Below are 26686 nucleotides of genomic sequence, written 5' to 3'. Positions count from 1 at the left end.
ATTATTCATCCAGTTTGCTTAAACCAGAAAGCTCAAAGTCATTCTTGACACCACCTCCCATTATCATGCCCCTCACATCAAATTACTCAATCAAGTCTTGTTGATTCTATTTCCAAATTATCTCTTAACATTGTCCTTTTATCTTATTCTACACTGACTACAGTATAATCTAAGCCACCATCATCCATCATCTACTACAATAGTCCTGAATTGGTATCCCTGCATCTGTATCCTTTTTGTACATGCCTGTGTCACATACATTTTCAAGATTGGTAAGTTCAACCTCATACGATCATAGATGTCTGTGTGTCTTCTATACAAAGATGAGTAACAAAGGTAGTATTAAAATAGCTCCCAATTAGACTTCTGGCCTAATCTGTCTCTTAATTTAAAAAGAAGACACAAAGCACTAAAAGAAGACACAGAGCACTAAGTCATCTAGTAGAAGAGGTCAAGCAGTATATGCTTGTGGATCTCTACATTAAAGGCAAGAGCCTCAAGGTATCACTGTCAGGTCTCCATGATCTTGATCTTGGAAATCTTTGTAGGGGAAAAAAAATAAACAATTGAGCTAACATGTTAGGCCACTGAAACTATAACTCCTAGAGACTTGGGAGGCCATGTTTAAGCAGATAAGGGAATATGTGATATCTGAGAGTGATAAAGAAGCATGACATAGCAGGGATGGGGGAAAACATCATGGCAGTGGAGAAATATTATCACACAGCTTAGAAGTCTAACAATATCCTTAGGATAACTCCTTATTATTGGAATTTATGGGTCAGGGGTATGTGCATTTGTAAGGATTTTGTTAATTTTACCAAACTTTCATCAAAACAAGTTGGAGTGATTTACACTCTCACCAGTAGTATATAGACTATCCACTTCACTTATGACATTTGAAATTGAGCACCTGAGTAAAAACAAATTCTTGCCTCTTGCTCATGGCTATGGCCATGCTGACCATATTCTTTTATCTCTTGATATTCTAAAACATATTGTTTTTATTTTTTATTCAGCTATATTCTGACAATGATTTCCATATAAATTAATGGACAAATAAAAGGTATCATGTTTTGAATGCTCACAATATTCCATGTATATACTGTGGTGAAGTGCTCTATAAATATTAAGTTTTTTAAAAATTCTCAAAAATAGCCTGGGAAAACAGAGATTAAGCTATTTGTCCCCAATATCTGATAGTAACTGGCAGAGCAAGACTATCAACCTAGACAGTGAGTGTTCAAATCCACTGTATAGCTCTTTGAATTATAAAAAGTATAATTATTATTGGATCAATTGGGAACTCCATGTATATTTAAATATTATTATTAAATTATTTCAAGACTTTGGGCCTATTATACAAATTAAATTTGCTTCATATTAGATGCTCACAGTCACTAATACAAATTAAATAAAAATGCTGAATGGTCACACCACTTCCTAACAAGTAGATGAATCTTCAGTTCTACATATAATTTCCATATAGCTCCTATTTTTAAGATGTTATTTCTTGCCTATGGCAGTTATTTATTCTAAATAAATTCTAAATCATCCCAATTATGACTATCATATAGACAAATATTTGGATATAATTATAATGGGAATTGAGGAAGCCGTCTCACCAATATTACCATACCTTACTAAATTCCTTTCAACCATTAATTTAAAAATTTTATCCAATCTCAAACATTGTTGTCCTCATATTGCAAATGTGTAATAGAGTTTTCTGGTTTTAAACTGACTACAGTGACAACTAGCATATCTGTAATACTTTCCAGTACATTATTTCATTTACTCCCCATAACAGCCCCATGAGGCATGTCTATTATTGTTATTATCCTAATCATCATAGAGATAGCAAGTCTTTCCTCAGGTGATTCAGGTAGTGAAATAGTAGAACCAAAATTTAAACTCAGTTTTTGAGAGTCCAAGCTCTTTCCTCAACAGATACTTCCTCTTCCTCAACATTTTAAGGAGGTTAATAACCAACAAAATGATCAAATGTGAAGCAAAGGAGCTGATGGATTGATGAATCAGTAAATCAGATTTCAAACACTAACTAGGAGGAGGGTATAGCTCAGTGGTAGAGCGCATGCTTAGTATGCATGAGGTCCTGGGTTCAATCCCCAGTACCTCCTTTAAAAAAAATTTAAATAAATAAATAAACCTAATTATCTCCCTACTTCCCCCCAAGAAAACTCCCACACACACACACAAAATTCACTAATCTTCAGATGGTCTCAGACATAGTGACACAGTAGATTATAAGAGTTTTACTTGAGGACATGATGTGGTCCTTCCCCAATAAGAACACCTATCTCATTTCATGGGTCAATTGGAAATGAAGAGAGCAGCCAATGTTAATTAACCTGCAGAGGGATTTTTTTTTTTTTAATAGCTTGTCTTTACTTCAAAGTCAGGGCTATTTCTTTGCTCATTTCTTTGTTCTTTCTTGTGTCTTATATCATTGCCTTTGGGTCCCCACAAATTGAAGAATTGTTAATGAATTGGGCATAAGCTCCTAGTGTAGCATTTTCAAACCAACAGACCATTACAGATTAATATTTATTTCTGATTTGGTGGTCAAAGAATGACATTGAACATTTTAAGACATTTTATTTGGTTGATTGTTCCTAATATACACAGTTCCATAAGTGGCTGTCTGAAGGTTGCCTAGATAAAAACAACTGTAGAACTAGACAAAACCTTAGAGATCACTCATTGCTTTATATATGCAACATAATTCTTTGTATCAAATATTATTTATAAAACTATTTGATTTTGTCTTTTTCATTTTAACTGAACTATTTGGGAGAAATTTTTGAAAAATTTCTACTTTATCAAAATATCTCTGAAACTGTGTGAACTGTATACAGAAAAGCTGTTTGGAACTGTCTGAAACACTTCAGGACAGCGACTGTAAAGGAATTTCTTACTGTACAATGTCTGAATTTTAACAGTTTGTCTTCTGATTTGAATTTAATCAAATTTTGCTAACAAGACTTAAAATATATAAACCCCTTTTATAAAGTGTATTATGTTTTAGAATATACACATAAATAAGAAAGTACTGAAAGGAGACCTGGAAATGAACTAGTTCAAGAGCTCTCAAATCTTTTTCCTATATTCCTCAATATATTTGGCAGCGATACCCAAAAACACTTTCTTTTTGGTATTCCCCATCACTAATCATAGGGAAATGTAAATCAAAACTACAATGAGATTTCACCTCACACCTGTTAAAATGGCTGTTATCAAAAAGACAAGAAATGGGGGGGGTAATAGCTCAGTGGTAGAGTGTGTGCTTAGCATGCACAAGGTCCTGGGTTCTATCCCCAGTACCTCCATTAAAAATAATAATAATAAATTTTTAAAAGACAAGAAATAAATTCTGGCAAGGATGTGGAGAAAAATGAACCCTAGTACACTGTTTGTGGGTATGTAAATTGATGCAGCCATTATGGAACACAATATGGAGATTTCTCAAAATATTAAAAATAGAACTACCATATGATCCAGCAATTCCACTACTCAGTATATATCCAAAGGAAATGAAATCATTATCCTGAAGAAATACATGGGCTGCCATGTTCATTGCAGCATTATTTACAATAGTCAAGACATTATTTATAATATGATACACACACACACACATACACACACACAATGGGATACTATTTAGCTATAAAAAGTACGGAAATCAACAATATGGATGGACATTGAGGACACTATGCTAAGTTAAATATGTCAGACAGAGAAAGAAAAATACTGCATGACCTCACTTACGTGTGGAATCTAAAAAAATGAAGTCATAGGAACAGAGAACAAATTGGTGGTGCCAGAGGCAGGGGGTGGAGTATGGGGGAAACAGGTGAAGGCAGTTTAAATGTACAAACTTCCAGTGATAAGATTTTAATGATTCTGGGGGTATAATGTACAGCATGGTGACTATAGTTAACAATACTGTTTTGTAAATTTGAAAGTTGCTAAGAGAGTAAATCTTAAAAGTTCCCATCACAAAGTAAAAAAATTTTTTGACTATGTGAAGTGATGGGTGTTAACTAAATTTTAGTAATCATTTTACAGTACATACATATATCAAGTCATTACATTTCACACCTTAAACTAATACTATGTTGTATGTTAATTACATGTCAATAAAAATGGGGGAAAATGGCAAAGTAATACATAAGCCCATAATAGACTGTCAAAGAATTAGCAACTCAAATGCAACAGCCTAGTAAAGATGACACTGATTTGGCCAACTAGTTTGACAAATTTGAAAGCTTCCTCCCTGTCTGCTTGTCCAGGCAAGTAACATTTGTTGATGGCCCAAATGCGAAATCTGTGTGTCTCCTTCTCTGTCTCTTTTTCCCCACATATCATCTTTCTTCGGTAGTAGTAACTGGCTAAAAGATTGGATTTTAAGAGATGCTGAGCCAACTCATAATTTTAAGTATATATCTTAAAATAAGCCAAAAAAAAAAAAAAAAAAACCACCTACTTTTGCTGGGAGAGTCTCAGAATCCATAATTCTGAGGAGGAGTGTCAGTTAGGTATATATTTTGAAAAACTCCAAGGTATTGCTGATATATTCCCTGAAGTGTTACTCCAGTTTCCATATATGAATCACTGATTTAGTTTACTCCCTTCATTTACTGAACTAGAGACTAAGATCTGGGAGATCAAATGATTTACTTAAGCAGCTATTTGTTGAACAGCAAAGACTTGAGCCCTTTTTCAATACACCATATTGAAATTCTCTATAGCAGACATTTTTGTCTCACAAAAGCCATTTTCTGTTTCTCCCAACTCTGCACATTCCTTAGTAACATCACCCTGATTTGGGTCAGATTCAGGGAAGGCATGTGCATTATAGGAGGATGTACCACCTCCCCAGCCCAGGGAACTAATCTTGATCTGCCTATGTCACTTATGGTAATTCCATTCCCTATAGTCATTCATTGGTAAAGTTATGGCCAATGAGCCAAAAGGAAAATTCTACACAGGTAGCTTTTGGGAAAGTTTTTCTCACTCTTAAAAAGAGTCATAAGGAAGTTAGAGGATATAATGGTATCTGCAGTTGCAGCAGCTGTCCTGTAATTCTGAAAGAACAAGCCTAAAAACAAAAGTCAATAAGCTAAAGAATTGCAGATTGTAAAAAAATGGAAGAATATGGATTCTCGCTGACGTTGTAGAGCCACTGAACTAATCAACCTTGGAACCACCATATTGCCAGATTTCTTGTTAAATGAGTTAATAAATCTCTCTATTATTTACACTTATTTGACATAAGTCTTCTGTAACTTATTATTTAAGCTGTTTTGAACCGGGTTTTCCAATACTTAGAGTCAAAAGAATTTTCAGTAATATCCAGTATTAGCAGGTTAGAAGGTTTGTTCCCTGTACCTAGAAGAAAACAATTCTGCAATGCAATAGGGTGGAGGGAGAGAACATTTAGTGTTAAAGGCTAATTAATAAAGATATTGTAACTTAATGCAAGTTCCTTTTGAGAGAATATGAAAACTCTAACAGCCCCTTTAGAATAATTTTAATGCTAATAGCAGAATAACATTTTCAATGAGATCTGCAAAGGTTATATTTTTAGGTTTAGTAATGCTGGTTATCCTTACTAAACAAAGCAAAATGGATCTCTACCACACTGTAATTTTATGTTTATTGGCATTTTAATATTTTAAAATTTATCTTCATTACCTTGTATTGCTCCACATCCTTACTCTCACATCTGGCTGAAACAGCCTTGAAATTTGTCCGCATAATACCTCTGTCTTTTGTCTTATTAATTCCATGTTTGTATAGGTATGCAAATATATAACTTGAGATGTGTGAAACTCTTTGATGCTCCCATTCTTCCAAGTTGTATTTGAATTGTCTGAGCCCGTAGGGAAAACATCTGAGAAAGATCATAGAATATTTTCAAATCATTGAGTTGTAGGGAATCTCATCACTCATTTAGACCAGTGTAATATTCAGAGCTTCCAAACATTTTCTCCAGAAAATGTCTGTGAACTCTTTTAAATTATAAGACAGTGTGCAGAAGTGGCTACAAAAAGTGAGCGGATCTACCCTGGAGTATAGGCTCAATGTATATAAATAGTGTGGTTGAGACATGCCAGAAAGAGTCTTCAATCACAATAATACCTCACTATTTGCCTGCCATAGGCTCAGAAACTTCTCTGTTATAAAATCATTCTCTTTGAATTTGAAGGATTATTGAGTATAAATATTCCCTTTCTTAAAATTACAAATTATGAATTAAACAACGTAGATATTAGTTGACCACTAGCTAAAATCAAGAAAAAAATGAAAGAGTAGGGATCTGGGAGAAAAGGTATTTGGGGAAGGACACCAGGGCCAAACTAAGTGGGAAGTGTTAGAGTATCAAAGAGAATTCCCCCAACTCTTTATTCAAAGCTACAACAAATGATCATTGACCCCAGAAGTGAAAAAAAGAGGCTGCAGAAGAGTATTCCTTTTTTTGGTCAAAACACAGTTTTTCAGCCAGGTTTCATTGGCTCTCAGATAAGAGGTTTTGAAACATTAGTGTACTCAGGAATCAACTATAAAGTTTATTTTAAAAGCCGATTAACTCCTACCACCCTCAGATAATCATATTTCAAGGTTATGTTAGAACATAAAATTTCAGCTACACATGGGTCATCTGGGGTGAGCCTAGGAATCTATTCTTAAAAAGTTTCAGGGAGTGGTATCAGTCAGATGGCAGAGTAGGAAGCCCTGAACCCTCCTTCCCCTCATGGACAAACAATTCAACTACACACAGTCCAATTCCCTTTGTGAGAAATCCAGAAACTAGTTGAGAGGTTCCTACACTCCAAGCAAGTACAAAACCAGCCACATCAAAGCTAGAAGGAAATTTGAGACATGCTGTTGTAATCCCTACATCTGGTGCAGCACCATATAATCAGGAGGAAACCCATAGCTCCCAGCTTCTCCCTGGAGAAGGAAATAAAGGACTGCACCATATAACCAACACTGATTTTTCTGGCCATTACCTGAACCATTGCTTTTGTCTCACCTGACTTCGAGTGCTGAAATGATCAGGCATACTCTGGACACCTGTAGGTAACCAAGAACAAAGATAGTTTGAACTAACATACTAGCACTCACCACAGCCCATCCCCAAGGCTCAGTTTTAAGCAAACAGGCAAAAATCCCACTTTCCAGCTTATCCCTGAGGAGAGAAGAAAAGTACTGGATCATGTGTCCTATATTTTGTTTTTCTGGGGCTTCCCGAGGCACTGACTTATATTTCTCCTGTGTCAAATGCTGACAGAACCCTGGGGGATGCTAAGAATAAAAACAGTGGTTTGGACTTGTATGAAGGTTTGAGAGGTCCCCAGAAAATATAGCCAGGCTGATTGGTAAGGGTCTTCTCATGTACGAGAGCTGTCAGTAAAAAACAGGAGAGGTGGCTGTTTTTTCTAATGTACACATAGCAACACGAAGAGTCAAGGAAAAAGGTGAAACAGGGAAATATGTCCCAAAGAATGAAACAAGATAAATCTCCAGGGAACAAACCCAGTGAAATAGAGATATCTGATTCACCTGACAGGTAATTAAAAATAAATGTCATTAAAAATGTTCCATATGGTCAGGAGAACAATGTATGAATGAGCAAATGAGAATTTAAAGAAATATAAAAAAGAAAAATATATGAAACAGAAATTATGGAGCTGAAGAATACAATAATTGAATTGAAATATTCACTAGAGGCATTCAACAACAGAGTACATTTAACAGAAGAAAAGATCAGCAAATTCAAAAACAGACCACTGGACATTATCCAGTCAGAGAAGAACAAAGTAAAAGAATGAAAATAAGTGAAGAAAGCTTAAGGTACATAAGGGACACCTACAAACAGACCAATAAACACATTACGGGATTCCCAGAAAAAGAAGAGTGAAAGAAAGGGTCAGAAAGTATATTCAAACAAATAACGAAAGAAAAATTCCCAAATCAGGGAAGGAAATGGCCAGACCCAGGAATTTCATTAGTTCCCCCCAAAAAGATAAATTCAAAGAACTCTACACTGAAACTTACTATAATCAACCTGTCAAAAGTCAAAGAAAGAATATTTTGAAAGAAGGAAGGAAAAAGCAAATTGTCACATACAAGGGTACCCCCATATAACTATCAGTGGTTATCTTAGCAGAACCATTGCAGGACAGAAAGAGTAGGATGATATATTCAAAGGCTGCAAAAGGTAAAATTGTCAGCCAATATGCCTGGCAAAACTGTTCTTTAAAAATGAAGGGGAGAAAAAGATATCCCAGACAAACTCGGGGGTTCATCATCATTAGACTTTTCTTACAAAAATGCTGAAGGTATAATACTAAAATGGTGGTAAGTAAATCATTTTTAATTATAGTATAAAATACTAAAGTATTAAAAACAACTATGATTATTAGAATATACTAATGGACATGCAATACAAAAAGAGGTAAATTATGACATAATTAACATAAAGTGCCAGGGATGGAAAAGTAATTATGTTGAGATTTTGTATGTGAATGAAGTTAAATTGTATCAGGTTAAGATACACTGCTATATAACTATAATTTTTTTTTTAATGTAAGCTCAAAGGTAACCACAGAGGTAACACCTTTAGGAGTCACACAAAGAAAAAGAAAAAAATCTGTAGATAGCTTTGAGAAGTATGGCCATTTTAACAATATTAATTCTTGCAATCCAAGAGCATGGGACATCTTTCCATTTCTTTGAATCATATTCAATTTATTTTATCAATTTTTACTAGCTTTCAGTATATAGATCTTTTACCTCATTGGTTTAGTTTATTCCTAGGTGTTCTTTATGTGATTTTAAATGGGATTTTTTAACATTATTTTTCTGATATTTCATTATTAGTGCAAAGAAATGCAACAGATTTCCATGTGTTAATCTTGTATCCTGCTACCTTGCTGAATTCATTTATTAGTTCTAATAGTTTTTGTTTGGAGACTTTACAGTTTTCTACATTAGAGTATCATGCCATCTGCAAATAGTGAAAGTTTTACCTCTTCCCTTCCAAAGCGATCTGCAGATGTAATGCAATCTCTATCAAAATATCTGGGGCATTTTTCACAGAACTAAACTAAATAATCCTAAAATGTATATGGAACCATAAAAGACCCAGAATTGCCAAAGCAATCCTGAGGAAAAAGAATGAAGCTGGCGGTAAAACCTTTCTGGACTTGCATCAAAACAGCATGGTTTTGGCACAAAAACAGACACATAGATGAATGGAACAGAAAAGAAAGCCCCACCCCCCCAAAAAAACCCCATGCACCTATGGTCAATTAATCTACAACAAAGAAGGCAAGAATATATAATGAAGTGAAGACGGTTTCTTCAACATATGGTGTTGGAAAAACTGGACACCTACATGTAAAATAATGAGATTAGATCATTCCCTCACAACATATACAAAAATAAACTCAAAATGGTTTAAAGACCTAAATGCAGGACCTGAAAACATAAAACTCCTAGAAGAGAACATAAGTGGAACACTCTGTGACATATATAGTAGCAATATTTTCTTGTATGAGTCTCCTAAGGCAAAAGAAATAAAAGCAAAAATAAACAAATGATACCTAATTAAATTTAAAAGCTTTGCACAGCAAAGGAAACCATCAACAAAATGAAAAGACAATATACAAAATGGGAGAAAATACTTGCAAATGATACAACTGACAAGGGGTTAATATCCAAAATATACAAACAGCTCATACAACTCAATATCTAAGGAGAAACAATCCAATCAAAAAATGGGCAGAAGACATAGATATTTTTCCAAAGAAGACCTACAGATGGCCAACAGGCATCTGAAAAAATGCTCAACATTAATAATTATTATAGAAATGCAAATCAAAACCACAATGAGGTATCACCTCACACCAGTCAGAACGGCTATCCTCAAAAAGTCTTCAAATAATAGATGCTGGGAGAGAGAAATGTGGAGAAAAGGGAATCTTCCTACACTGTTGATGGGAATGTAAATTGGTGCAGCTACTATGGAAAACAGTATAGAATTTCCTTAAAAGACTAAACGTAGAGCTACCATATTACTCAGAAATCCCACCCTTTAGTATATATCTGGAAAAAAAATCAAAAACTATAATTTGAAAAGATACATGCACTCCAATGTTCACGCAGCACTATTTACAATAGTCAAGACATGGAAAGAACCCAAGCGCCTATCAACAGACGCTTTGTTTAAGATGTTATATATACATATACATATGATGGAATATTATTCAGTCATTAAAAGAATGAAATATTGCCATTTACAGCAACATGGATGGACCTAGAGAATATTATGTTTAGTGAAGTAAGGCAGTCAGAGAAATGCAAATACTGTATGATATCATTTATATGTGGAATCTGAAAAATAATACAAATGAACCTATATACAAAATAGAAATAGACTCACAGATATAGATAACAAACATGGTAATCAAATGGGAGAGGGAGGGACAAATTAGGAATATGGGATTAAATGATACAAACTACTATATGTCAAATAGATAAGCCAAGAGGATTTACTGCATAGCACAGGGAACTATATACAATATCTTGTAATAACCTATAATGGAATATAATCTGAAAAAATACTGATTCACTATGTTGTAAACTTGAAACTAACACATTATAAATCAACTATACTTCAACAAAAAAATTTTAATTTAAAAATTTTTTAAAAGAAAAAAGGAAAAAGCAAAGTATATAAATACAAAAAAATGATGAAACACAAAGGAAAGGACAAAAGAGAAAAAGAGAGACAAAAGAACTACAAGGCAGACAGAAAACAATAAATTGTCAATCGTAAGTCCTTCTCTATCAATAATTACTTTACATTTAAATGGATTAAACTCCTCAATCAAAAAACATAGAGAAGCTGAATGGACTTTTTAAAAAGATCTAACTATATTCTATCTAAAGACAACTCAATTTAGATTTAAGAACACACTCAGGCTGAAAATGAAGGAATGAAAAAAGGTATTCCATGAAAACGGCAACCAAAAGACAGCAGGGATGGCTACGTTTATATCTGACAAACTAGACTTTAAGTCAAAAACTGTCAGAAGTGATGAAGAAGGATATTATATAATGATAAAAAGGTCAATTCACCCAGGAGACATAAAAATTATAAACATATATGCACACAACATCACAGCATTTAAATATAAAAAACAAATAATAACAGGACAAAGTAAGAAGTAGACAAATTCAACAGCATATTAAAAGGGTCACTCACGATAGCAAAGTGGAATTTACTACTAGGATGCAAAGATGATACAATATAAGAAAATCAATTATTGTGACATATCCACAATACTACATGATCATCTCAATAGATTTATTTTTTAAAATTTATTTTCCAATTTTATTGAGCTACAATTGACATATAGCACTGTAAAAGTTTAGAGTGCATAGCACAATAATTGGACTTAATATAAATCATGAAATGATTATCACAATAAGTTTAGTGAGCATCCATCATCTCATATCCATTCAAAATTAAAGAAATAGAAAACAGTTTTTCCTTGTGATAAGAAGTCAGGATTTACTCTCAACTTTCATACAGAACATACAGCAGTGTAAACTATAGTCATCATGTTGTACATTACATCTCTAGTACTTTTGCCATTTTGTTAATTGTTCTGGGGTTGTTTTGTAGTTCTTTTTGTTCCCCAACTTTGGAGAAGTGGCCTTACGTAGGAGATGTCCTATGTGTCCCAGCAGTTTGCTCGCTTCTAGTCACCAGAGCTGTATGCTCTCAGGGTGCCCCCTATGTGTGCTGCGTGGGCCTTTCTACTGTGGCAGGCTGACTACTGTGAGCAGTCTGGTAGGCACTGCTGGCCCCCAGTCCTGCTTTGTGAGGAGGATGCTGCCCATTGGTGGGCAGGGCTAGGTCCCAGGGTGGCTGGTTGTGGGTCTGTGGGTCCCATATCTAGTGTGTGCCTGCTGCTGGAAGGAGCTGGTTCCTGACATGGCTGGCTGCAGGGTCTGGGCTGTTTCAGCACTGGTGTGATCCTGCTGGTGGGTGAGGCTAGGGCCCAGGGGATCCCTGGACTAGTGTCTAGTGTCAGCTCATTGGCAGGTGAAGATGGTTCCTGGGGCATCTATGGATTCAGGGGGTCCTAAGGCAGCCAGCCTATTAGTGGGTGGGGCTGTGTCCCTGCCCAGCTAGCTGCTTGGCCTGAGGCATTCCAGTGATGGTGCTGGGAGGTCAGCAGGCAGCTCAGGTTTAAAAAACTAGAGATTGGATTCCAAAAAGGAGTTTGCCAGCACTTATAACCCCATGGTAGAATTAGCTCCTCAAAATGGCTGCCACAGGTGTCTGTGTCACCAGGATGAGTTCCAGTTGCCTGCTGCCTCTCTGGGAGGCTCTCCAAGAGATTTAGGGTCCTTTCAAATTACTGCTTCTTCCCAGGGTCAGAGAGTGTGTGAGATTTTGTCTGTGCCCTTTAAGAGTAGATTCTCTATTTACTACAGCCCCCTGGCTCTCCCAAAAGTAAGCCCAACTTACCTTCAGTCCAAACATTCTGAAGGTTCACCTTCCTGGTTCAGGACCCCCAAGCTGGGGACCCCAGTGTAGGGCTTGGACCCCTCTCTCCTTGAGGGTGCCTCTGTAACTGTAACTACTCTCCCTTTTGTGGGTCACTCACCCAGAAGGATGGATCTTAACTCTACTATGACTCTGCTCCTCCTACCCATCTCATTGTGGCTCCTTCTTTATATCCTTCACTGTAGAAGATCTTTTCTGCTAGTCTTCAGGTATTTCTCATCAGTAGCTGCTCTGTAAATAGTTGTAATTTTTGTGTGCCCATGAGAGGAGGTGAGCTCAGGATCTTTCCTACTCATCATCTGGGCCATTCCCCATACCTCAATAAATTCAGAGAAATTGTTTGACAAAATTCAACATCCATTCATGATGCAAACTCTCAACTAGGAATAGAAAGAATTTACCTCAATATACTTAAGGACATATACAAAAATATCACAGCTAACATCACTCTCAAAGGTGAAAATCTGAAAGCTTTTCCTCCAATATCAGGAACAAGACAAGGATGCCCACTCTCACCACTTCTATTCAATATAGTACTAGAAGTCTCAGCCAGAGAAATTAGAAGTCCTAGCCAGGAAAGGAAGAAGTAAAATTATCTCTATTTGGAGATGACTTGATCTTTTATGTAGAAAACCCTAATTTAAAAAAATAAAATATTAGAACAAATAAAAAATTCAGTAAACTTGCAGTATATAAAATCAACATCCAAAAATCAGTTGTGGTACTATACACTAACAAGTAACTATCCTAAAAGGAAATTAAGAGAAAAAAGTCCCATTCACTAGAGCATCATAAAAAGTAAAATACTTAGAAAAAAACTTAACCAAGGAGGTTAAAGACTTGTGTACTGAAAACTATACAACACTGATGAAAAAAAAATTTTTTAAGGTACAAACACACAGAAAGACACCCATGTTTATGGATTGGAAGTCTTAATATTCTTAAAATGAACATAATACCTAAAGAAATCTACACATTCAATATATCTGTATCATAACTCCAATGGCATTTTTTATAGAAATAGGAAAAAAACTCCTAAAATTCATATTGAACCACAAAGGACCCTGATTAGCCAAAACAATCTTGAGAAAGAAGAACAAACTTTAAAGCATTATACTTTCTTACTTTGAAATATATCATAAAGCTACAGTAATTTAAACAATATAGTACTGACATAAAGGCAGACATATAGAACAATGGAAAATAATAAAGACTTCAGAAATAAAACCATGCATATATGTTCAACTGATATTCAGCAAGAGTGTCAAGAATACACAATAGGGAAAGATTGTCTCTTCAACAAATGGTGCTGGAAATACTATAGATATCCACATGCAAAAGAATGGATTTGAACCTAATTTCACAATATACAAAAATTAAATCAAAATAAATTAAGAATATATATTATCTATACATATATATACACCACAATAAAAAATAATAAATTAAGGACTTAAACATAAGATCTGAAACTGTAAAGCTCCTAGAAAAAACATTTGGGTAAACTTCTTGACATTGGTCTTCACAATGATTTCTTGGATACGATATCAAAAGCATAAGAAACAAAAGCAAAAATAAGTATCAAACTAAAACTACATCAAACTGAAATATCTCTGTAGATCAAAGGAAATTAACAGATTGCAGATTGTAATGGAAACCTACAGAATGGGAGAAAATATTTCCAAACCATAATCTGATAATGAGTTAACATCCAAAATAGATAAGGAACTCACACAACTCAATAGCAAAAACAACAACAAAACCAAAAACAATTAAAAAAACAAAGGACCTGAATTGACATTTTTGCAAAAGAGACATACAAATAGCCAAAAAGTATATTAAAAAGGTGTTCAACATCACTAATCATCATGGAAGTGAAAATGAAAATCACAATGAAATCTCTCTTAACACTTGTTAGGATGGCGATTATCAAAAACAAATGAACAAACAGGCAAGAAAGAATAAAATTTGTTGGTGAGGATGTGTAGAAACTGGAATCCTTGTACACTGTAGCTGGGAATGTAAAATGGTACAGCCACTGTGAAAAATAATATTTTTTTCCTCAAAAAATTAAAAATAGTACTACTATATGATGCAGCAATCCCATACCTGGGTATACATTTAAAAGAACTGAAATCATCGAAGAGAAATCTGTATTCGCATGTTGTTTACAGCACTATCCACAATAACCAAGATATGAAGACAACACAAGTGTCCATTTAAAGATGAGTGGATAAAGAAAACGTTATATATACATACAATGGAATATTATTCAGCCTGAAAAAGGAAATCTTATTATATGCAACAACATGGAGTAACCTGAAGGATATTATGCTAAGTGAAATAATCCAGACACAGATGAACAAATACTGCAGGAGGAATTTAAAACAGTCAAGCTCATCAAAGCAGAGAGTATAATGGTTGCTAGGAGCTGGGGAGAGGGGACATGGGGAGTTGCTGTTCAATGGGTATAAAGTTTCAGTTATGCAAAATTATTAAGCTCTATCAATTTTCTTTACAAAAATGTGCCTATAGTTAACAATACTATACACTTAAAGATTTGTTAAGAGGGTAAATATTATTTTAAGTTATACTTATCACAATTAAAAAAAATCCTCAGTTGAATGCAAAGTGGGCTGCACACAGTTTGACAAATAAATTTTGGCCACTAAGATTAGGAATAAAGCAAGGATGTCACATCTCACCACTCCTATTCAACATTAAAATGGAAGTCTTAGCTAATATAATAAGAAAAGGAAAGAAAGAAGTATACAGACTGGTAAGGAAAAAATAAAACTGTCTTTCTTTGCAGATGACATAATTATCTGTGTAAAGAATCCCAACAAATCAACCAAAAAATCTGAAACTAATTAGCATTTAGTAATTACAGCAAGATTGCAGAGTGAAAGATTAATACACCAAAGTAAACCATTTTTCTGTGTACCATGAACAATTGTAATTTGAAATTAAAAACACAATACTATTTACAATAGCACTCAAAACATTGAAGTACTTAGGTATAAATCTAACAAGATATATACAAGATCTACACAAGAAAAACTATAAAACTGATGAAAGAATTCAAAGATCTAAGTAAATATAGAGATATTCCGTGTTCATGGAGAGGAAGGCTCAATATTGTTAAGATTCCAGTTCTTCCCAAATTGATTTATAGATTCCACACAATCCAGTCAAAGTCTCATAGTTATTTTGTGGATATGGATATTGACAAATTGATTCTGAAGTTTATATAGAAAGACAAAAGACCCTGATTACTAACACAATATTGAAGGAGAAAAATCAAAGAATGCTATGGCCTAAATGTTTATGTCTCCCCAATATTCACATGTTGGAATCCTAATGCCAAATGTGATGGTGGCAGAAAGTGAGGCCTTTGGAAGGTCATGAGGGTGGATCCCTCACAAACAGGATTAATACTCTTATAAACGGATCCCATAGAGCTCCATAGCCCCTTCTACCATGCAAGGATAAAATGAGAAATCTGTGACCTGGAGAAGACACTCACTAGAACCTGACCATGCTGGCATCCTGATCTTGGACTTCTAGCCTCCAGAACTGTGAGCGACATGTTTGTTGTTTATAAACTATCCAGTCTATGGTACTTTGTTAGAGCAGTCCAGACTCAGTGACAGAAGGCTAACACTACTCTACTTCAAGACTTATTATAAAGCTACAGTAATGAATACACTGTGGTATTGGTGAAAGAGTAGACAAATATATCAATGCAACAGAAAGCCAGAAATAGATGTACCCAAATATGGTCAACTGATCTTTGACAAAGGAACAAGCACAATTCAATGGAGAGAGGACAGCCTTTTTAAATAAATGATGTGAGAACACCTGAGAATACTCATGCAAAAAAAAAAAAAGAAAAAGAATCTAGACACATACCTTACATCTTTCATAAAAATTAACTCAAATTGTATCATAACTGTAAAACGCAAAACTAGCAAATAACATAGGAGAAAATCTAGTGGCCTTGGGTTTGGTGATGCCTTTTTGATAAAATGCTACAAGCATAAACAATGAAAGAAAATATTGGATAAATTGAATTGGACTTCATTAAAATTAAAAACTTCTACTCTGTGAAAAACACTATTAAGAGAATGAAAATATAAGCCACAGACTGGGGGAAAATATTTGCCAAATAAGTATCTGATAAAGAACTGGTATCAAAAATATACAAAGGACTCTTAAAACTCAACAGCAAGAAAATGAACACCTCAGTTTTTAAAATGGGCAAATAATCTGAACAGATATCTCACCAAAGAAGATCTACAGATGGTAAACAAGCATATGAAAAGATGCTCAAATTTTTTCTTTAGGTAACTGCAAATTAAAACAGCAATGAGATATCACTACATACCTATCAGAATGGCTAAAATCCAAAGTACTGACAACACCAAATATTGGCAAGACTATGGTGCAGTAGGAACACTTATCCATAGTTGGTGGAAGTACAAAATCATACAAGCCACTTAGAAGACAATTTGGCAATTTCTTACAAAATTAAACATACTCTTATCACATGAGCCAGAGGTCATGCTCCTTTGTATTTACTCAATCAATAAGTTGAAAATATTACCATACAAAAACCTCTGCACAAATGTTTACAGTAGCTTGACTAAAAATTGCCAAAACTTGGAAGCAACAAAGATGTCCTTCAATGGGAGAATGGATAAACAATTTGTGCTACATCCATACAATGGTATTCAGCCATAAAAAAAATGAGCTATCAAGCCACCAAAAAGACATGGAGGAAACTTGAATGCATATTGTTAAGTGAAAGAAATGAATCTGAAAGTTTTCATATTGTGAGATTTCAACCATATGACATTCTGGAAAAGGTGGAACTATGAATACATGGAAACATCAGTGGTTGCCAAGGGTTTGAGGGGAAGGAGAAAGAGATGAATAGGTAGAGTTCTGGGGAATTTTAAGGCAATGAGAATATTTTGTATGATACTGTAAATGTCAATATATGACATCATACTTTTGTTTAAACCCATTGAATATACAAGAAAAAATAAACCCTAATGTAAACTATGGACTTTATTTAACAATAATATATCAATATTGACCCATCAATCATAATAGATGTAGCACCATAATGCAAGATGTTATTAACAGAGAAAACTGGGGGGAAGGCACTGACATACAGAACTCTCTGTTGTTTATGCTTATTTTTTTCTTCAGTAAACTCAAAACTGCTCTAAAAATAAATTAAAATATATATATATATATATATATATATATATCTTGATTTTTGGCTTCTTTGAAAGGTTAGCTATGATCTATCCTAAAATTTGGAGAGTTTTGTTTTGTTTTTCTGATTCATTCTAGTTTTGAAACCACTTACATTCTGATGCTTATACCTGACCAGTCTCTTGGTTTAAATGATTACAGTTTTCTACCAGTCAATATGGAAAATTTTGGCAATCTTGAAATCCAAGTAAAAGCTTTATAATAATCAATATATTTTTCCCTTTGTTTATTTGGGTCTGTTTGCACATTATAAATGCAGCTACACTACTGTTCTTTTGACCTCTAGCTTTGTATTTTCTGGCACTCAGTATCAACTGTGAGGGACAAAAAGGAAAATAATTGGTACATCTGCCCAATTTTCCTTTCTCAGTTTATTCATTCTGTGTCAGATAATCACTACTTAATATTTAAAGCCCTTATAGGGTTCACCTGATTATGATTCACTTTTTTTTTATCTTTCAATTAACAAGGCCATGATGAAAAATGACATGCTTTGGATTGTGGCATGGAATTTGTAAGGCTTTGTTTCTATTCTTGATCTTTCTGCAAATGATCTTAGTAACCTTGGACAAAAAACTTTTATTCTGTTTCTAACCTTCTGGGAAATACAAATGCCATGTAACTGGTAATTAGTGTCTGCTTCATAGCTTTTCTATCTGTAATGCTTCTCCAAATAGAGCCTGTAGAGATATGAATAGTCTTAAGTAACTTGTAATCTTGCTGTAGCCTTAGTTTTATTGTGTTTTGTGCAGTATCGATAGGTCTTTATATTATCCTAACTATATGCTAGTGTCTCATCTATCTATTTTTTTCCCTGCTGCCTTCCAAAATCAATTTGAGGTGTGGTGTTAATCTTAAGAGGCTGACAGGGGCTGTTGTGAGTTTATCTCACTTTGATCAGACTTCAGAGCAGACCATTGTGTGCTTTCACAAAAGGTGCCATTGCTTGTACTTAAATTTTAAAAAATTATTTGCTATCCTAGGATTAACTAAATAAGGAAAGGGGAAATGTACTTTTAAAACACGATTGTCCCACAAGTTCTAGAGCACGAGTCAACCTCCCATCTACAGAGATCATCGAGGTTTCAGTTTTCCAGAACTATAACAATTATGAGGAATGGAACTGTGACAAATTCAGCCACAAGCCCTAGGGAAAGTTGGCAGACACTATTCAGTCCAAGCTGATTGTTGCCATGAATCTCAGTATTATCATGCCTTCTTATTTTTTTCCAAAGAAGCCAGAAATGCAACTTTAAAATTTAAACTAATAATCTTTTGAATTTTAAGATTAATTTTACAGATATTTTGGGTCAAACAAAACATGCCTGTGAGCCAGATTCAGGCCATAAGCTAATTTAAAATTTTAGCCTACTTTCAGAATGTTTCCTGAAACTTAAAACACACATTTTCCCCATTAAAATATGAGTGTATTTGAGGCCTATAAAGTCACATAGATGGCCAGGACAGAGCTATATAGGAATGAGGACTAATTTCTCTATCTGACCAGATCTTTGTATTTGGAAGAATTTAATAAAGAATACAAAGAACCTGAACTAAACAATAGTGGATTTTTTTTAACACAAACAAATATCTAAAAGAAATTACATGCTCATAATAAAATATGATTGGTCTATAATATACAAGAATAGAAATGAAAAGATTTTCTCCACTTTGAGCCTCTAGTCCCACTCCCTAGAAATATCCATTATCAAGTCTCTTACATATCCTTTCAGAGATTTTCTTTTTATAAATAGACTCCTATAATACATTCTGCTCTGCAACTTGTTATTTTCACCTAATAACAATATTTCTTGGCCACATTCCATATCATAAAATAATACATTTACTTTCATTCATTTTAGTGGTATTCCATTGTATCCCTGTACCATAAATTTATTAAATCAGTCCTCTACTGATGGACATTAATGTTTGCTAGATCTTTTTCTTAACCATTACAAATATAGTAGTGCTGTGATGATCATTCTTTTATGTATATGTTGGCAGACTTTTGTATGTGTGTATGTATATATATATATATATATATATATATATATATACACACACACACATATACACACACACACACATACACACACAGGATACATTCCTTACAGAGTGAAAAAATGTATTTTTTTAAAAGATAGCTTGTTGCCAGACTGCACTCCAAAATAGGTTACACCATTTTACATTCTCAGGAATAGCAGATGAGTGGTATTTCTTCACACTCTCTCCAATACTTGAGAGTAATCTATTGGCCGTGAACATTCAGCATGCCAGGCGCATCAATCACTATGTCTTACATAGGGAATGAAGAGAATTGTCTAATCCAGTGAGTTGTTCAAATGAGATCAGTTAAAATAGCTTCAGTTATTTTCATCCTCCTTCCTTATGGCTTTGTCTAATGTGTTGAAAGTTGCTCCCCACTTAGATTATTTAAGAATGCAAACCATATTTTCTAAAATAGATTTTTAAACAACTATTTTTAAACATTTGTAATGAAGTAATTGAATTTTAACTGAACTCTGAATCAAGTAGAATAATCTTAGATAATCCCAATGGCAGAGTCATGCGTATAAAGCTTCACAGACCTGTATATATCCTAATTGAATGCCTTTTGAATAAAAATAAAAGTCAAATGGGAAACCGTAGGGATATCTTTTCAAAAAACCAAATAATATATATAATTGTTATATGAATATCTTTTAATAAAACTCTAATAAAATAGGCAAAATACATCAAAGGACAATTTCCAAAAGAAGAAAATATAGCTGACTAGAAACATAAGAAAATGTATTCATCCAAGTTAATAATTATAACAACTCAAATTTACAAACTTTTACTTATACAATTCTTAAAGGTTATGTCAACCAAAAAAAAAAAAAGCACAACCTAAAAGTTGAGAATTATGTTTTAGTCAGTGAACTTTCTGAGGACTTAAGCCTGGGAGGCAGCCTCTCAGATTGCTCTGAAAGACTGCTCCAAAGAGGCAGGAGAGAAGCCAGGATATATAGGAGATTTGTAACAAAAACCAGGTAGTGGGAACATCAAAAGATTACTGTTCATGAAAGAAAACCAGACATCTCAAATTAAAGAGTTTAGCACTTTTCTAACTATGGGAAGATGCAAAAATTTTGGCTCACTGAAATCATTGTTTTGATACGCACATTAACTATCTAGGGCCAGTATCCTGTTTTTCTCCATCCTGAATTCCCTAAGAGTGCACAGTTGTGAGTGTCTGCAGTGGCTGATAGTTTAATGGTCGCAATATCCTTTGTTTACTGATGAGGCAGGTGACATTTTTTGTTCACAGTGAAAAAAATTGCGATTGCTCAATGCTGGTGAAGATGTAGCAAGATGATATCATAAATTGGTACAGCATACTGGAAAGCTTCAAGCCTTTTCAGTACCCAGATTTAACCTAAATTTCCCTAGGCCCCAAAAGCCAGCTGGAATAAGCAACATCACATTACCATCATGACAAATTTTCTTGTCTTGAGGTTGCTACCTATTCAGATTGTTACTCCAGTTCGCAACACAATCTGTCCCTCCTCCACAAGCATTTCTGAGAGTTCCGAGGCAGTGTATCTTATGTGTTCAAAAATGGGAATATGTCCTATATATACTCATCTTCTACCAGATTTCCACTAGAAATCCATCATACCGAACTAACATTCAGTGTATGAAGTTAGCAACTGTCATCTTCAAAGAATACTCTGCTTTGGCTAGTGCTGCATTCACGCTCAAGAAACAGACTCCAGAACCCAGTAAGAATAAAGATAATTGAATTTAAAAAGTCATCCCACACTATAGATCCCCTCATCCTGCCATTATACGTCCTTACGATAAGGAGATAAAGTTGAAAAGGGATTACAATAAAGAAGGTGAAGTGTATGTTACAGGATATAGACTTTGACCCTAGGAGGTAAGGAGAGTTTTCCAAGAAGTGCAATTGATCATCCTAGTTTGGTTTTATACACACAAATCTAACTGTAATGTTTAAACTGGCTTAATTTTGCTGTCACTAACATTAAACTCTGAAGTAACCTTGTTTAGGTCAAAAAAATCATGTTTAGGTAAAAATCAGCAGCTCACAACATCTTCTTATAGGAACATCAGAGGAAGGGTTACTCTTTAATGCATTTCAGCAACAATTGTCAAGCTGAGTATTGGGGGAGGCAGTGAGAATGTCAAAGACAGGACTTAATCTATGTAAATACCTATAGTAAATTATCAAATACAGAAGAATACATTTAGAGATGAAATTCCTGGGTTTCTAAGGTTTTCTGTTTGGTTAGTTGTTGGATTTTTTTGAACTAATAATTCTTCTTTCTCGATATAGCATAGTAGGAATGATGTTAATCCTTCCATCAGTGAAACCAAACTTAAATGTATGTTTAAAAAATGTCTTTGGCTCTGAAACTGAGTGATCCAATAATTACCAGGCCTGAGTAAAGGAACTCTAATTTTGAGTGATTTCTCCTCCTTACCCAAATCTCCTTGTAACTAAAATATTTTGGCCAAATCTGTTTCACACTAGAATTAAAATTTAAGAATTTTAAAAGTATAAAACTATTTAAATTATTATATTCCTAAGCATTTTCTTATCCATTCTGTGCTAGATTGAACTATCCTTAAAGAAAAATATGCAAAGGAAGGAAGCCCTAAAAAGTAATAGTTTCAGTAGACAAAACACAAACTACATTAGAAGATTAACTGGAATTCAATAGTTCTGGTATTTTTTTACAAATGGATAGGATGCTTTAAAAGCAATAATTATAGTCCAAATGATTCTTCTTTAAGTCTGTCTAGTGCACATTCCCAGAATTATAAATAAGAACCAAAAATATTGTGTACTTAACAGTGCAAAACTATTGAAAAGCAACTGATTTATATAAAGTTATACAACACAAGAGGTAAAATAACGCCTATCTTCCTAATGTTGCGAAAGTAACAACTGAAATCCAACCAATTACATTACTAATGGGTGGAAAAGTATAACGTGTAATTTGATCCAAGAAAGCTCTAATTGTCCTGTTCCATATTTAGCAAGAGTAAGCAGATAGAGACTTTTGCACATCTCCAAAAGGAACTGATCAAAAGAAAAGATCTAAATATTTAGTGGAAGCCAAAATTTGATGGCATGCTTTGATTTTTCCACAAATGAAGTATACAAACCAGAAGAGCAGTAGCTAACAAGAAACTTTCTAAGTTGGAGATTTTTTTCCTTGACTTTCTGATACCTGTGTTTAAAATGGGGGATCAACCTCTTACCATTCTGCTGCGTTATCAGATATATTTAATGGGACCTAAATAGGCTTAGTTCTACTATTAAAATAGTTCTTTTCTATTTATATGCATCTTTTATACTAAAACAATTTTACACAACATCTGCATTCCTATCTACTACATAAGCTAATGAATAAAAAGTGCAAAGAGTACACATCAATCATACAGAATTGCTTCTTTATTCCTGTCTTGATATTTTTACTAGATGTCTTCTCAATCAAAATGGCAGGATATAGCCTGTCTATATAGCCTACACAAATAGGGGGGAAAAAACAGATCCACGTTAGTGTCCCTTAGTTAATAATTGTGCCAGAGGGATTGTGTTGCATAGTAAATTGACATCATGATGCTGCAAAACTGGAAATTTAATTTTGTCTGGGCCTTCATATGGAAATAATTTCCCACCAAAGGAAGTTAGTGAAGGAACACTTCTATGTCTAAAACACGTCATAAAATGTAACCAGCAAAAAAAATGCAGGTAAGGAAGGCAAGAGGCTAAATAAAGCTAGGGGACAACAAATAACAAATATATGTAAAGTCTGCATTGCACATATTTTAAGGGTACCACCTCTGTCTTTAAGAGGCTCTTCCCCCCTCTGGTACAACAAACATTCATCGAATGGACAAGGCACGTGGGACACAGAGGAGTGAGCTATAGTGTATGCCTCAAGGATTTTACAGTCAAAGGGGAGGTGATGATCAAAATTACATGGTTTAATTAAAATACATGCTAAGATAAATACATGTATATGGTCCTTAGGAACACAATAAATGACATTTCTCCCTGATTTGGCAGCTCAGGGAAGGCCTTCTGGAGTGGGTGATACTAGATGAATTTTGAAAGGTGAGTACGAGTTATCTAGAACCTAACTGAAAGAAAGAAAGCACTTTTATGGGGAGAAGAAGAGGTATGAGCAAAAGAAAAGAAATGAGAAACAGCATAACATGTTTGAGAACTATAAGCAGTTTGATATTAGATCATCAAAGGTAAGACAGGGAAGAGTGAAAGATAAGACTGGAGAAATACACAACCAGACTTTGAACAACCTGGAGTAGCAAGCAAAGATTGTGCAGTTTTAGTTTGCAGGCAATGAAGAACCCCAGAAGTATTCTAAATGTAGAGTAGTATGATCTGTTTTGTGTTTTCTTTATTCCTATGAATGATGTGTTACAATGGATGGGTTGGAAAGGAAGTCAGAAAAGTAGTTAGTAGGTTATTATAATAGCTCACAGGGGAAACACCTGAATTATGCTAATGGAAGTAAGGGTGAAGAGAATGAGAGGAATCTGAAATACACTGAGAAGGAAAATCAACCAGACTAGAATTAGATGTCAAGGAGAAGACTAGAATGAACCCAGGGTTTCTGATCTTGGTAACCAGGTGGATAGGGATGCCATTTTTGTGGTCTACAATGCAGAAGCAGGGATAGGTTTAAGCAGTGGTGTGAGAATTTCAGTTTTGGATATTTGGAATTTGAGGAGCCCATAACATATATCCAAGTACATATGATCAACAGGCAATTGGTTATATATATATATTTGAGCTCAGGAATGAGATTAATGCTGGAGATATGGATTTTAGGGGTAATATATTCAAATTCTCTTTAAAATCATGGAAGTAAGATTGAGAGAGAAAAGCATTGTTAAGTATGGAACACTGGACAAGTCCCGTGGTTAAGAGGAGGGAAATCCATTAAGGTGATCAAGATAAAACAACTAGAAAAGTACAAGAAGAACAGAGAAATGGAGAGTTAATGAGAACAGAGGAGGAGAATAAAAAATGCAAGAGAAGTCTAGCAAGACAATGGAAAATGTCGAATTAGGCAACACTGGAAACACAGGTCACTGGAAACCTTTTCAAGAGTAGTTCTCAGTAGGGGTTGCTGTCAAAGTGGAAGTTAGATTGCTGTGGGTTGACATGTGATTGAAAGTGAGGATTTAAAGAGTGTGTGCAAACTGCTTTTTGAGAAGTTTGACTAAGAAAGGACAAAGCAATGGTACAATAGGTAGGGGAACATACAGCGTCACTAGAGGGTTATTTTTTTCAAATATTCTTAGGTAAAATTCATATAACATAAAATCCACCAATTTAAATGAGCAATTCAGTGGCATTTAATACATTTACAATGGTGTGCAACCACCACCTGTATCTAGTTCCAAAACATTTCCATCATTCCAAAGTAAAACCCCTTAACCATTATGCAGTTTTTGCCCCCATCCCTCTATCCCCCAGCCCTTGGCAACCACCAATCTGTATTTTCTCACCATTGATTTACCTATTTTGTATAATTAATACAAATGGAATCATACAATATGTGACATTTTGTGCTTGACTTCTTTCACTTAACATTTTTGAGGTTCATCTACATTGTAGCCTCTATCAGTACTTCACTTTTATGGCTAAATAATATTCCATTTCATGTATATACCACAATTTGTTTTTTCATTCATCCATTAATGGACATTTAGGCCATGTCCACCTTTTATCTATGAATAGGGCTACCATAAACATGCATATCATATTTGTTTAAGTACTTTCTTTAGAGTATGTATCTAGGAGTAGAATTGCAGGGTCATATGATAATTCTATATTTGACTTTTTGAGGAACTGCCAAACTGCTTTCCAAATTGGAAAGGAATAAATACAATTATCTCTGTTTGTAGATGACATGATCTTTTGTATAGGAAACCACAACAACTACACAGAAAAAAAACCCTGTTAGAATTAATAAAGAAATTCAGTAAATTTTCAGGACACAATATCAATATACAAAATCAGTCGCATTTCAATACACTCATAAGGACCCACCCAAAAACACAAAATTAAAAAAACTGCATTCACAATAGCGTCAAAAAAAAAAAAACACTTAGGAATAAACTTAACCGAGAAGGTGAAAAATATGCATACTGAAAACTACAAAACATTGATGAAAGATATTAAAGAAGACACAATTAAGTGGAAAAACAACCAATGTTCACGGGTTGGAAGTCTTAATATTGTTAATATGTCCAGACTAATGAAAACAATCTATACATAATGCAATCTGCATCATAATCCCAGTAGTGTTTTTCACAGAAATGAAGAAACAATCCAAAAATTAGTAATGGAACCACAAAGGACCCCAAACAGCCAAAACAATCTTGAGAAAGAACAAAGGATAACACTTCCTGATTTCAAAAGATACTTTTAAAAGGTATAGTAATTTAAATAATATGGTACTGACATAAGGACAGACATATAGACCAATGGAACAGAATAAGAATCCAGAAATAATGTCACTCATATACAATCTACTGATCTTTGGCAAAGGTATCAAGAATACAATCAGAAAAGGATAGTCTCTTCAACAAATGGTGCTGGGAAAAGTGGATATCCACATACAAAAGAATGAAATTGGACCCTTATCTTACACAAAAGTGAACCCTAATGGATTAATGATTTAAATGTAAGACCTGCAACTTTAAAGCCCCTAGAAGAAAACTTAGGGACAAAAGCTTCTT

The 26686-nt window shown here is 34.3% G+C and overlaps 1 long non-coding RNA gene and 1 other non-coding gene across 2 annotated transcripts in view; one reads left to right on the top strand and one right to left on the bottom strand.

The window, feature by feature from the left end:
- Positions 1-2068: 2068 nt before the first annotated feature.
- Positions 2069-2141, top strand: TRNAT-AGU (transfer RNA threonine (anticodon AGU)). The gene has a single exon. It is a non-coding gene; the product is annotated as a tRNA-Thr (tRNA).
- A 3016-nt stretch (positions 2142-5157) lies between these two features.
- Positions 5158-26686, bottom strand: part of LOC141576355 (uncharacterized) — a 309969-nt gene continuing 288440 nt past the window's right edge. Inside the window, exons 4-5 of the long non-coding RNA XR_012504705.1 lie at positions 7061-7101; positions 5158-5917 (exon numbers count right to left, since the gene is read on the bottom strand). This is a non-coding gene — a long non-coding RNA (uncharacterized LOC141576355). The remainder of the gene's footprint in view (positions 5918-7060; positions 7102-26686) is intronic.

This window comes from Camelus bactrianus, chromosome X, assembly GCF_048773025.1.
Source record: "Camelus bactrianus isolate YW-2024 breed Bactrian camel chromosome X, ASM4877302v1, whole genome shotgun sequence".
Classification (NCBI taxonomy): Eukaryota; Metazoa; Chordata; class Mammalia; order Artiodactyla; family Camelidae; genus Camelus; species Camelus bactrianus.
This window is presented reverse-complemented; position numbering and strand designations above follow the sequence as displayed.